This window comes from Agelaius phoeniceus, chromosome 3, assembly GCF_051311805.1.
Source record: "Agelaius phoeniceus isolate bAgePho1 chromosome 3, bAgePho1.hap1, whole genome shotgun sequence".
NCBI lineage: Eukaryota > Metazoa > Chordata > Aves > Passeriformes > Icteridae > Agelaius > Agelaius phoeniceus.
In genome coordinates, this window is record NC_135267.1 from 105,371,179 (window position 1) to 105,386,288 (window position 15,110).

General features: G+C 36.4%; 1 protein-coding gene across 29 annotated transcripts in view; it reads right to left on the reverse strand.

Moving 5' to 3' along the window:
* Positions 1-15,110, reverse strand: part of NRXN1 (neurexin 1) — a 681,323-nt gene that overhangs the window by 430,884 nt on the left and 235,329 nt on the right. The window lies entirely within an intron of this gene.

Genomic DNA, 15,110 nt, shown 5'->3' on the forward strand with positions numbered 1-15,110 from the left:
AATTTACATATTTCTGGGGAGGAAGGCAAGGTTCAAAGACATCTTCATTCCTTTTCCTACTTCTTTAAGCAAAGGATTAGTATTGCTTTCACGGGAGCTTTAAGACTTTGTGAAGTAACTATAACAGGTCAAACGAAATAGGAAAAATAAAATATACTTCATTAAGAGTGCTCATATTTCTCAAATCAGGAAACCTGGGATACCACAGAAAGAGTAATTTTCTCCAAAAAGTGAAAAAAACCCCATAGGTACTAAAATGACTACTGCTCTTACTGAAGGACAGAATGAGCTAAAATCTTAATTTTAGTTAGAAAAAAACACAGCACTGAGTGCAGACCTATACTTATGTATTTTACGTTTATGTATTTTTCAAAACAAGTCTGGTAATTTCACTTGAAATTATAATTTTTTTTTCTTCCTTTTTCTTTCATCCTCAGTATGATATACAACATATTGATGTCAAAGAAAGAAGACACAAGCCATTGCCCCCATGTTCTGAAGACTCCTCAACTTGAGAATTTCTATTTTCTTTTAAACAGTTTTCTCTGTAAATGGGCTTCCCTACAACAGAGCATATTTTAATTCCATACAGGTAACTTAAGAATTTTAAAAAATCTATTAATTTGTATACACTCCTCATTCTAAAACTACACTTTCCTAAATAGTGGTTTCCTTGTAAAATTACTTAATTTTTCTTTTTTTGTTTAGTTTTACAATTTACAAAGTGTGTTTAAAATCACAGACTCTGTATGTCAAGTTGGTCTGTTGGGAACAAAAAATTGCTTTTATTTGCTATGCAGAGCAGAATTACAGTATTTCAAGTTTGGTGATACTTTAACTGATACCTTGATAAGAAACCTCAAAAAACTTTCATTCTGACAGTTCTAGTCAAAGTTTTTTAATTGAAAAATACAATACTCAGATGTATCATGAATTACTTCATTCTTCCCTTAAGCTACATGACATTTAAGACATCTGATATGAATTTCAGGTGAAGTGGTCCAGCCAAGAAGTGACCATAAAACCACTGCAGGAATTACCTCTAGCACAACTTCAGTGATATGTCAACATCCCTCTAGGTTTAAAATATTTAGAATCAAAAGGTTTCAGCAGAAAATGGTAAGCATTGTCCGCATAAACAGTAGGAACACACAGAGCACAGGATAATGCTTACAGAAAAATATGTACTTGTGCTGTTTTGTCCATTCAAAAGTGTCAATATAAAAAGGCAATAAATAAACAATACTCTAAAATGTTGACATGAACTCCATGGGAATCTGCTAGCATTCTGTCATTGTTCTTGTGACATTTGCAGGAATGAATTATAATTTAATATTTGGGAAAAAAAAAAAGTTGCTTTGATCCTGGGAAGTCTGACAAATCCCCAGATTTGCTTTATATGTATTTGAGTACTCAACACTTAAAAGTAGAGGCCTGAAAGAAGCCTCTTACAGCTTAAAAAAAATCTACCAAAAACAGGCAAAAAGAAAGAAATTAATTTTAACTCTCTGAAAACCTTCCTCAGTATTTATTTTATAGGGTGAGAAAGAGAAAATGAGCATAAGAGAAAAAGAAAAATTAGTTCAAAACCTCTCTGATCAAGATTGAAACAGAAATTCAGTGTCATTATTTCAATATAAGGAACCTGTCATCCATAAATTTACTTTCTTTTTCCCCTATAGCATTCTTTCACCCTTTAACACCTTTCAACAGACAAGGCTAAAGCTGTTAAAAATACACTGTTCTTTCAGGAAAATGACCCTATTCTCTATCAATACCAGTCAAAAGGCTGATGCTCTTGCTCACATTAACTAAAACACCACATAACAGAAAAGACATCAGACCAATTTCAATTGGCACAATCCTGATGTGCCTGACATACAAGATTCCTACTTCAGACTACAGAAAATAAAAATGTTGGAATGGTGATCATTTACAAATGCTGCAGCTGATCCTCCTTCCTGGGCTCCAGAAATAGTGGTCAGAAAGGAAAAGACCAAACCAGCTTGAGAAGTTTATTTTGTCCTAGAGGTTTTTTGGAGGGTTGTGTGTTAACAGGCTCTGAATGCTTTTTCTTAGGAGGACTAAGCACAAACTGCAACTGTTTCATTCTTCAGATGAACCTGAATTGCCCACAGTGAATAAAGGAGAGTTGAAAAACCTACTAGGAGGAACCATTACAAAACTGGAGCTTGAAGCAAAGAGATCACACAGTTTCAAGGTACATAAAGATAGGTAAAAAATATACGTAGAACATTGATATCTTAACTTCCATGTTCACCTATCATTCAGAAATCTTCCCACTGAAATATGGGTTTCCTGTCTGTTGTTGACATCACAATACTCCCTAGTCCTGTCTATCTAATTCTGAGATGAGGAACATTTCTTATACTGTCCCTCTATTGTGATTTACTGTGCCTGTGTCACTTTTCCTGCATTTAATTTGAGGCCCCATTTACTCCAGGCATTGTAATTCTTTGTTGGGCCATTTACTTGGCAGAAATACAGTGATTCTGCTTGGCACACTTACCCTTCCATAGTAAAAATTAAATAACCAGGGGCAAGTGGGGACATGCAGTATTAATATTCTTGTTCTAGTTCACAGCAGCACAAACAAAAGTAATTCAAGAATAAAAGAAGTTAAAGCACTCATTTAGCATGACCAAAGGTGTTGATGCACTCATCTAAAGTGATCTCAGGCCAGCTGAAACTATTTTCAAATTTAGCTTAGTGTTGTCTGGGGAAAAGAAATTAACATTAAAAATACATATACAGAGTTGTTTAATTTGTATAAAGTAAATGGTGATTTTGTTTCAAAAATGTGTTTAAAACCTAGCTTCTTAGTGATTTCAGAAACAAACCCCCAAGGAAAAAAGAAAAGAATCTCTGTATTTAACCTTATTTAGCCTGTTGGTAGAAGGTAGACAAAGCTCAATTTTCATGCTTACTTAAATTAGTCAGCAATTTAAACACTTGATTTCTATATTGACTCAATTAGAGTCAATGTGCAAATCTTAAAGATACTTTTTATTTCAGAGAGAACTTTATTAGATCATACCAGCCTGGATTACCATTCTGACTGGATTATACCAGCTGTTGAAATGTCCAAAACTTTGCAACAGGAGGAGTGTAAGGCAGAGCTATCTTCTAAGTGCTGACACGAATAGAAATTATGTTGCACAGAAATAAATACCTGACATCTCTGTGTAGTGGTTAACAAAAAGATGTGGGCCACAAGAATGACAGGAAATGCTTTTTCTTCACTTATACTATAGAATCGCAAAAGGATTTTCAATCACAGCTAGGTATTGTGGGCAGAAGTATATTTATATATTTATGTCAACTAGGCATGGGAAGACAATTTAATTTCAACACTGGTTATTATTTGTATTGAATACTAATATTGTATTGCAGCATGTGGAATTGTTTTGATAAATGGTCTCTGTATGCAAATACTTACAGCCAGTCAGGAGGGGAACACAAGGGTGTGAGCATTAAAGCTCAATACTTACATGAACATCACCAGGCAAAAGACAGGAGCAGTCCAGAACCTCTGTCCTCATGTTCTTGGCCATTAGTCATGCTTTTTCTAGCACTGTTATATTACCATAGCATTGCCTAAATATCAGAGCACTGTTCTATCATCAGAACAAATCAATTTCATGCAGCAGCACAACTCCAGCGAGGCAGACAGGCAGAGAATTCCCTGTAAGCTGGTGCTGACTGTACTCACCCAAGGAGAAGGTAGAATAGAAATTTTATCTTTCCAAAAAACCAAACCCTCCCTCTGACATTCTGAACACACCATCACAGCTCCTGGCCATGCTTTGTAAGATGTGACTGTCACTGCTCTGTGATCAGCCAGCTCCTGCTGCAAAGCCCATTGAGTCAGACCTTCCAGAGCAGGAGGGTGAAGGTATGCTGAGCTTCTTAATTTCAAGCAAATGCATGCACAAAGAACATAACAAGCTGACACATAAATGTGTCAGAACTAGGATCTAAGCAACAAAACCTGTGTAAGCACTCAGGAGCAGGGCAGAAAAAGCCAAACGCAGCTTTATAGAATCTAAGTCAACTTCCAGAATCTCCATGACACCTCCAGATGCCACCTTCATGAACAGAAACTGCTGACTTGCAGATTTCATGACAGAAAGTTTGGATTTCACATATTTATTCCAAATCTATTAAATATATATATAATATTTGAATAAGATTTATGAATGAATAACAAATACGTATGTGAGAAAACAGCAGCAGAACTCTCAGGGTTAAAAGAATGGCATTTCTGGTTAACAAAGAACACTTTTTCAGGGAAACCACTCCCAGAACATCATCCCCAGATGCAAAAGTGAGGAAAAAACTGTGTCTGTCAAGGTAAGAGCTCTGACAGGACACAGCACAGACACCCCAGTCTGACAACAGGAGGATGGCAGCACACTTGCAGTCTACCACAGCAGCTCATTTTCCTGCCAGTGGAACATGGAGAGACATATGGCACACACACCTTCCCTTCCCAGCTGAAAACAGGCAGGGGTTGCTGCTCATTGTTTGAGAGCTACAGAGCCAGAAGTAAGCAAAAATCAGAAGTAAAGTAACCACCGTAACAACTGCTGACTTATGAACATGAGGACAAGGCAGCAGAACAAAAAGTGGTTTGTCACTGTCAGCAAAGGGAGCCCAAGAGATGCAGGGAGTGCTTCACACCCAGCACGGCCTTGGCTTTGTGCTGAGCACCAGAATTCCAGGCCAGACCTCTCAGATGTTTTGATGGAAAAGTTGATGAGAGTGAAAGAATGAGTGAAGTCTATGGGGTACAACTGTGACCTGATTAAATAGTTTACTTAGACATTTTGCTACTTCAAACCAAAAAAAAAAAAAATCTGAAAAAACAAAACCCAAACAAACAACCCCAAAAAACCACTTGGCCTCTCTCAAGGGCTTGCACAGTTTTGTTTGGATACTGAACTCCTTGATCAGGTTTGACTAAAAGCTAGCAAAGCCTAGGGTAAATCTACAACAGCAGGACTCCAGTGTCTTAAACAGAAGCCAAATTGTTCTTCTGAATTAGCATCTCTGTACTTCACTGAAATGAAGCAGAAATCAAGAAAACTAAAACATGATAAACATCTATTACAGCAGAAATTTAACATGCAAAAAATCCATGCTTCACTCCCCCCCAGAAAATATTTGTGGTTTGTATTTTAAGTTTTTCTTCAGGCCCTCTCTCCATTTCTCTCTGAAATACATATTATTGCTGGTTTATTTGTTTGCAGATAAGTTGATTTTTAAAAACATTCATTGCATTATCTACAGAAATCTGCTATTTATTTATTTGTGTCATGCCCCAAAAACCCTGGACAAAAAACTGTCAGGCTGGAACTTATAATTCCCAAGATCATTAGAACATGAACCCTTTCACTTTTGACACATTCAATGTTTTAATGATTGCAAAGGTCTGTTAAAGTACAATTCCAGGACTGGACAAAGTTAGTAGAGGACATTAAATAAATGGATATTATTGATAAAAAGAAACATCCTTTTAGGAAAAGCTAAATTACTGAAGGATTTGGAGGAAAAATGAGATAAATTAACTGTAATCATTAGCAAAAGCTTTGGAGGCCAAGCCATATCACTTAATTTAGAAAACCATGAAACTGGCAGCACAAATTAAGATGCTTGCAGACAGCTCTTTGTCCACAAGCAGAACAATTACAGAACAGTGTAGCAGTTCAGGCCAGAGCTGTAAATACCACCAGTGAATTCAAGAGTGAGCAGTCATTTTCATAGTGCTGGGAATGGAGAAGGATTAAAGACAGCCTGGCTGGTTGGGTCACTGAGGTTGACATAAATCTTGAGTACCACGTGCTCTTGAAGCTTAGTGTTAAATCTCAATTTAGCAAACCCCTACATGCTTGTGGACAGTAAAGCTTCTGAGCTGTCAAGGTGCAATATTTCACCTTACAAGACTTGTTTCTTTCCCTCATCAATTGCTCCTCCCTACATTATATTTTCAAGAGATGTGTTTTAAATATTAAACCAAAGTTGATTCAAATTCATTAAAGTTTTAGTAGGCAGCTTTTTAAAAACATAATCTCAATTTAATATAAACCAACGTGCATCCATGTTCTATTTATTGCTTCAGGTGATGGAAAAGACTTTAAATGTGGGCATCCAACTGATTCTTGTCAGCATGGTGCAATACTGCACAAAAACATAAAAATCAGGAACCATCTTTTCCATCTTCCTGAGCCTCCAAACAATGCCCAATTGGTTCACTGTTGTATTCAGCAGTGACTTGCATTCCTCTGTACCTAAAAGACTATTATGAAGCAGAGATCAAAGATACACAGCTACTTTGATAAACAAAAGACTGACAGGGGCCTTTCACAGATCACAGCTCATAGCAGCTGTAAAAAGAAATATTTTTCCATACTTGCACTCCTAATTTCTCCCTACACTTTGCTGGAGTTGTCCTTTTTTCAGATAGTACTTAGAGAATCAAGAAAACTTATATTAAAAAGCATTCTCCACTGTCATCACTTGCCTGAAAACATGTTTATGAATAAAAAAAATGCACTATAAATTGCCATGTGATAACTCAAAGTACAGAATGTTCTTTAGCAAAGGAGCATTTCAAAGTGTGTTATCATTCTATGCATATAAATGGCAGAAGAGGCATAATGTCAAGACATGACCTTTTCAAAAGAGAAAGATGGATGCATTGAGAAATATATCCTCCCAAGTTCCACATTAATTCATACAGCCTCTCCAGATGAAGTACACATCTTCCAACTCCAAAATACACAGAATTTAGTCTCTCCTCCTCACTAAAAACTATAGCTCTTTTCTTTAAATTCTGTGTCAGTGACTCTTCTGTCAAAATTGTATCTGTGTTGACAAGAACAAAATCCCCCTGACCTTCAGTAACTAAGACAGTAGTTGACAAACATCTTTACAAAGCTATCTCCATTGCAATGTTAGCAAACTTAGCATTTTATCTGTGTTGTTTTGGGTTTTTTCCTTGAACATTGAAATGGTTCCTTACATTTTAACACATCAGCTTCTCTGCTAGTCTTGGCAACCTGAGATTTATTAATCCGCTATCCTTCAATACTGCTCTCCCAAGTCACTCAGGAGAGGACTCAGAACCCACAGGTGTCTAGGAAAAAGTTTGCCAGACATTTCCCATGAGTTTGACTGCAACAGATACTAAACACTGCCATTAAGAGAATCACATCTTTCCTGAGAGCATATATTTTTCATCTCCAAAATAAATATCTGAGAGCAGAATGGTAACAGAAAACCTGAGAAGCCAAATCATCAAGCTAAAGATTGTGTGGAGAAGAGAAGCATGATTAAAAATTAATGTGAAACAAAAAGAAGCAGTATACCCAACAAGGCAGTACAAATGCAGAAATTGTGATTTGTTTTTTTTTTTTAGGCAGAGGATGTCGGAATTAGAACAGCTGTAGAGAGCTGACGGTATCAAGTTTGCATTAGAATTCAAGCATGAGTTTTCCTAAGAAGTACAGAGTGGTTTCAGAGTAGAAGGCAGACAGCAACCATAAAAATAAAAAGGGACAGAAAAACTCCACAACCTCCCCGCCAAAAAAAAACCCCTCAAAAAAACAATAAGTTAATTAAAAGAGAAGTTTGAGAAAGGTGAAAAAATACAGCAAATAACGTTTATCCTATTTGAAAATATGCATCTTCACTGAACTTTAAATATTATTACAACATAAGAATTTTCCAGGGGAAATAGTTGCATACAACCTACAGCATGAATGAACAGCCAACAAAAATGGGGAAAATTGTATCATTTGGAGGTATTTTACTCTACATTTTTTTAGTTATTTCAACATTTTAACATGTTAGAAATAGAGCTTCTTAAAATGTCCTGCTCATGTCAGAGCTTTCCATTGCTTTGGGAAAAACTCATTTTCTGTTCATTTAGGCACTCTATTCTGCTTTCCAAAAATGGTCTCTTCCAGCAAACAAAAATCCACTAATTTGCACAAAGAGCCACTCTGGAGTGATCCACAATAGATTTTTTCAATGCACACTTACACAGTACAGCTAAATACAGTAGTGACATGCCAGCTAAAGTAATTTGTAGAAACAAAGCCAAATGTGAACATTTGCTGGCAGAGCAGTCACTGTTCCTGATATAGTCCCAAATAAAAAGTTTAGTCCCAGTTAGTACACTCATGATACAGGTTGTCCTCCGCGTGTCCTCTCCTTTCAGAGCTTCATTTTGTCAGGACTTAACTTCCCACAGAGCCAAACACAAGCAATGCAAAATTTGAGTTTTAAACTAATACAAATAATGAACATCATAATTAACTTCTAAAACAGACCATAAGCCCTTAGCCTTCCATAAAAAAATAAGATAATCCTGACTCCAGACTTCTTTTAGATTTGAATTTTTCAATAAATCTGCCCACACACATTTCAATAAATGTTGAAATGCTGGTATCACCTCTAACTGCACCAGAAGTCATGGAACAATACATGTCATACTCACCACCAAACCTACACATGCCTAAAATTAGGAAAAGATTTTACTCACAAGTTTTTGTTAGGGTTAGTTAGCTGGGTAACTTAGTTCTCTAGTTACATTTACAGTAAACCATGCTAATACATTTGACTGATTTTTCCAGTGTTCACTTGATGACACTAATTGTTTAAAAAACATTGAAGATGAAGTGAAAGAGCTGTTTTAAGGCAGCTTTAGAATGTCTCAAACCCTTAGAACATCATAGATTATTTACAACATATAATAGGGTGAGGAACAGAGATGTATTGAAATACTAAAGTAATCTAATTAAATTTGGCTGACTTTTTCAGTGGGGATTTCATTTTTTCTTGACTTTTTTCCTTTCTTTTGTCATTCCTTAAACTTAAGTCATATTTAATTCAATTTTAATAAAGATATTAAAATGAAGACAATTTGGACACTCCAAAAAACCATCACCACAAAACATATTGTTCTTCCTCTTGCAAAAGGATGGGTTCCTCTAAACATTCTCCCCTTTCCCCCTCTTCCTTGTTCAAAGTTGCATCTCAGAGGTTTTGGGGAAATAGTGTTTAGAACAAAATGAAATTCTGTACTTGAAAATGCACATGCAACTTTATGAGAGTGGGACAGGCCTGAAAGTTCTAATTTTTTTTACCTTAATCCTTATAATGTTGATCTTCTGCACCCCTGTCCATGAGTGTGGAAAACAGAGAACTTTAGATAAATCTCTAAGGCATAAGGGGGTTTGTAAGTTTAAATTTCTGTATTAAGCACTATGCAAAGCTTTAGTGGAACACTTTTATTTTTAGACTAGGCCCAGCTCTGCATGCAAAAATAAAATATTTAATCTCCAAAACACTTATTTTGCCACCATGATTACCTTCTGGCATTACCAGAAGGTCAAAGTCAGAGTGAGGTTCTGTAAAAAAAGTAAGATAATCTTTACACTGAGGAGGTTTTGATCTGTCCAATATGCCTTCCCTAGGGTAGCAAAGTGACTCTGGCAGTGGTGCCCAAACTCTAACCTGCAGAATTGGCAGCACTCTGGACTTATTTCCCACCTCAGACACAGGACTTACTGCAGGTTTTGCTCTTCTGCCAATGTCACAGCAAAGCTTTGTACCAAGAGGCCCTCTTATGTTGCTAGATAAACAAAGCCCAACACCTCAGCCTTCCATTTCACTTTACTTTCAGAAGTTGTCATCATGGAGCACAGGAAAATATATACTTCCCTGAGAACCAATGCTGACTGCCTCAGAGAAACAGCTATTTCTTTCTTAAATAGGTTTCTACATCACTTTCCCTAGTGCAGCTAACATGAGGAAGTAAATGCTTAAATTGCATCTCTTTGGGCTTCATTAAAACAGCATTTATCAGTTTCTTTCCAACACAGTTAGGTACAAGCAGTATGACCTTGACCATGTCAATGCAAGCCAGTAGAGACAGCCTTTAAAAATGCCACATTCCTCATCTTAGGAAATGGATATTTTCACTCCTAAAACATCTTGGAAAACTGCTTTTCAGCAAGTCTGTTATATTAAATGGATTACTAGATCTAAGGGAAACTCCAAACAAATTAATAACCCCCACAGAAGAGATCCAGGATAGCCCAAATGATCTTATTTCAGAGAAGATGTTATCAGAAAATTGTCCTGTTGTCATACATATTGAAAAGCCTCCAGAAGACACTCATGCTACAGTACAACAGTATTCTTGTTTATAGAGGTAACCAGATAAATCTCAATCATTTATAACATAAATCTTAATCATTTATAAATTATCCAGGTGGTGACAGATCCTGGCAACTAAGGCAAAAGGTTTGAGGAAAAAAAAAAAATTATATCTTTTGCATATAGACATGACCACAATATTAGACCATGCAGGATTCAAGAAAATTCTTTACAATACTGGTTGAAAACTACTATTATTTTTAAGAGGTTTAAATAAATAAACAACATTTTACTTAAAAGTGTATTAACCACCACACAAACAAAAATATTGCATACTAGTTACAGATAACAAGAGGATTGAACTCAAAATACAGAATTCAGATTCTCAAATACAGTTTGTTCAGGCCTCAGTTTCTGGTGATATTATTGCCAGAGACAATGATGGCAGAAGGATTTTCCTGGGAAGATCCTTCAGTTTCCCAGACCAAAGTCTTCAAAAAGAAATAATACATCCATCTGGCTCCTTCCATCCATCAGGAAATCTTACCCCTTCAAACTGAACTACAACAATACATCTCTTACAATCCCATTGCAGCCTCACAAATTTTAATTCTCACTTTTTTCTATGTGCTCCAACTGGCTCATCAACTGCCTGCTACTTGTTGTATCTCTCTCCTCTGCACTGCAAGTCTGGTAGTGATTAATCCCACATTCCCTAATTCAGTCCTACCCCAATGCTCTGAATTTAAAGAGAATTGACGGATATTCCACAAGGCAAGGGGATAAAGGAACAGAATAACCTTTGGCAGCTCTCAAAATGGAGGCAACACCACTGCTGAGACCATTGTCCTTGTAGTGGTACAGCTACAACTTTGTTACAGGTGGCACAGCTTGGAAGATTTGGTTTATAACCAAAAAATTTGGTAGTTTCAGTAGAAGTGTACCTTGCTTTGTCCTTGGAATCACTGAGCCCACTGAGCTGACACAAAGATGCTGTTAAATCAATGCAACTGGGCACTGATTTACTGTGCAAACACACAGCTGACCAAGCCACCAGGACCAGTTTGAATAGCATATACATAGTGCATCCTCAGATGTGAGCAGAAGTTCCTCAAATGCTATAAAGATATATGTTCTGCATGGAAAAGATATTGGAAGTCAAATGTGAACATATGGGAGATAAAGACTAACACAATCTGCTTGAGACAACCAGTTCTGGGTACCACAGAGAATGTCCTGCACAACAGAAATTTTATGTCTGTGAACTTTAGAAGTAATGCTAAATGCATGCAGGTTTGTAGGACTGGAGATTTATTTAGTTTTATTTAGCACTGAGCAGGAAAACAGTTTTTTACATTGATTCTAGTTGAACACCAAATTCTGAGCAATAATAAGGAGGCAAGAGGAAGGCCAAAACTAACACTAAATGGATTCAGTTTGGGGGAAAATGTCTTAGCACAAGTCTTATTCCTGGACAGCCATTTCCTTTCACATTATTTATGGCTACTGAAATTAGTCAACATCATCCACAAAATATTAATAAAGTAAATGCAGACCAGTTTTTTTCAGCATCCCATTAATTCAGGACAACATGGTTCCTCAGATTTTTTTTCTGTACTTGCATTGAAATGTATATAATATATACATATATATATAATTTTTATTACAGTTCCATTTATTTGATGCTATTTGAATGCAGGGAAAAAAAGGTCAGGGCTTCTCAGTTTAAAGTACCTAAAGGAGAATTTGAGTTGTGCCAAGAACCAACAGAATTTTAAAGGTATAATGAACAATTTGAATGACATATTGGGATTTGAATGTTCAATCAATTTTATTCTTAGAAGCAGTTCAAAATAAAATTTGTTTAAAACAGAAAGAAGAAAAACAGCACATCTAAAAACACACACTAAAAGAATTCCCTAGAAGGGGAAGTCTAAGAGATGTTTTCTGAAAGCAGGCCTGGAGAAGGAGTAAACTAAGATTGAAATCAAAGAGAACTTACAGCTAGAACAAGGAGAGTATTGGGGGAAAGGAGGAGGAGAAATGGTTTTGTTTTCATCTCATTTCTACAGGGGAAAAGCCAACAAAATCTATACCAGATTATTTTGAATTTGCTATTTTTGGTGAAGTTTCTGTTGATGTTTCACTTGGTTTTCTCAGTTGTCTCACATTCCTGAGCACCTGTATACAAGAAATTCTACTAAAAAACTTTTTTTTGAAACTGTACTTTGCAATCCTGTACACCTCCTACCTCTTCAGCACAAGTAATCTTAATTCACAGAAAACAGTCAAGTCAAATAGTCAAGAAAAACAAATCCAAAAGTTTTTCTAAGAACAAAATCAAAACCTTTAGAACAGAAGGATGGTGGAAAAAGTGACAGTTTCTGTATCATCTCAGCTGTCAGACAAACATATTCTACATCTGCTTTTTTGACTAATCCCCTCCCTAGCAAATGAAGTGTAATGCAAGCACAGTAGCCTCCTATATTTAGATATTTGGGGGGTTTAGGTAAACATAGTGCTAATATTAAGGCTCCTAAATCTTTAATTATAATTCTTTGAGCATTTTATAAACCTTGAAAGCTTACACTAATGAGTGAAGTTGAATACTTTTTGAGAGTTGGCTCAGGAAAAACAAAGCCTACACTAAACAGGAAAATGAAAATCAGGCCTTTTGATAACAGCTGACAAAAAGCAGTTAGGAAATGTTTGACAACTACAGTAATTCCATTATTTAGAGGAACCATTTTATCAGTAATCTAAACATGGGATCCAAAAGGGACATTTTCCCATCTTCATGAAGGATTAATCTGTCTGACCCAGCTAAGAATCCCAGGAGCAGTCTGTAATAACCACACTATTGCTCCTGAACACGAGGGCACCACACACTCCAAAGTCTGATGTGAGGAAGCTAATCAGAACTGAATAGAGAAAAGCAGCACAGTGACCTTTATAGCCATCATTACAAGATGCTATGATGGACTTTTTTTGTAACCTTAACTATCAAAAACTTATAGCTGAGTCATCCTTCAGTTCAATCCTGGACTCTTGCATTTGCAGCAGGCATATTCTTCAAAAAAAACTCCTTTCATATAATGAAAAATAAAAATTCATGTCAACCAACATGACAAGTATTTATGTATTTGCCATTTGTTTGGAAGGAATCAGGAACAGTTTTCCATTCTGTGTGCATATGAACTTCAGTGTATTTACACTAACAACAATATGAAAGTAATATTTAGAGCATTGTTATGTTTCTTCCAGCTGAATTTGAAAAGTTAAGAGCATACCCAGCCACTCTTACAGGTATCAAAACAGTTTAGATCAGTTACAAAAAGCAGCTACAGTACCAGCCCCTGGATGTTGCCTACCAACAATAACAGTAATAATGTTAATTATATGTGCAAACATCACTGAACACTGGATCAATGTTTTACTTTATCAAGTCCTTCAGCTTCATTATTGGATAAATATGTCAAATACATTTAATGTGTCACAAGTGTAGTGTAGATGACTGCAGACCTCCAGCTATGGGATGAAAAGGAAACCATAGGTGTCAGGTATTACCACTGAGAAAACTGATCTCAGCAAAGTGATGCCCTAACCACAAAACTTTAGTCAACAGCTTCAAAATGACTGTGTAGTGTGGCTCTCATGAGCACAAAACAGATCATTTAAAAGGAGAAGACACTGCTGTTCTTTAGCCATTTTTGTTATTAACCACTTTCTTGTAAAATGCATAGAGGTAGGAATTTTCAGTTCAAAACTCCAAAGTTGAAATTTCTACTGGGAAACCAAGGATTTTTTTTAACGTGTCTGAGATCACAAAGCACCCTGGACATCCTGCTCCAAATTGAAGGTTAGATTTTGTTTCCTAAGGTACTGTATGGAATATTTTCTCAGTAAGTTGCATAATATTATTTCTAGCCATGTTCCAAGACAGCATGATAAACCTGCTCTGGTACAGAGAGTGGGTCACCTTGACCTGATTCATCTCATGTTTCATTATAATGCTAAGTAAAAAAGAACACTTGAACCTCACATCTCCTCTCAAGATGAGTGAAGCTATTTACCAAATTGCCTATATAAATCTATTATTGCATTTTCTCAGAAAGCCTAAGGACTAAGAAGTCCTGAAGCAGCAAAGGCTGCTTTGCAGTTTGAATTCTGTTTTCTTATGCTTGAGCATTATTCTACAGACTAAAATTCTCAGAATAGATCCATTGAAAATGAGCAAAGAACATGTCATGCCTAGAAGATAAAGACACTCAAAGCTCTGCATTAAACAAATGAAGCAAGTTCCAAAATCAAAACACACTCACACCAAATTCCTCTCCCTCTTTGCACAAAGCTTTAGTTACCTCCATTGGTCCCAGCTATGGCAGGAAGATCTGTCACAGATCCATGAGTACAGAATTTCTAGATTATTTAGTACTTCAAGTAATAAAAATATCTTACAATCAAGTTTTTTATAAAATCTTCTATATAAACTACGTCAAACAATTTCTGGTCTAGACAGGGATTATGAGGAAGCAGCAAGGGTACACGCTCTGCCTGTTCTGTCCACAGCAGAGGAAAGCTTTGCTTCCTTTTCAAAGCTTGGCTATGCAGCACTGCTCTGCTCCCATTTCTCTTTTGTGGCTCAGGGAACACTTCCCTTCTGCTGGAATTCCCTTTACTTATCACAATTTACCCATCAGCTTAGCAAAGATAAAAACTGCTACCGACCCTGTGATACGTGTTTTTTGTGTCTGCAGTTAAGAAGGGAATTGTTCAGGAAACATAAGTGGAGCAATCATAACTACTCTTACCCTCCTTTCTGACAACAAAGAAAGACAGAAAGCTGTCAGCTGAGAGACTAAATTGGCTTTTTTTTCCAATCTTGTTTGTTGTTAAAAGGAGCCATTGCAATTCAGCAAAGA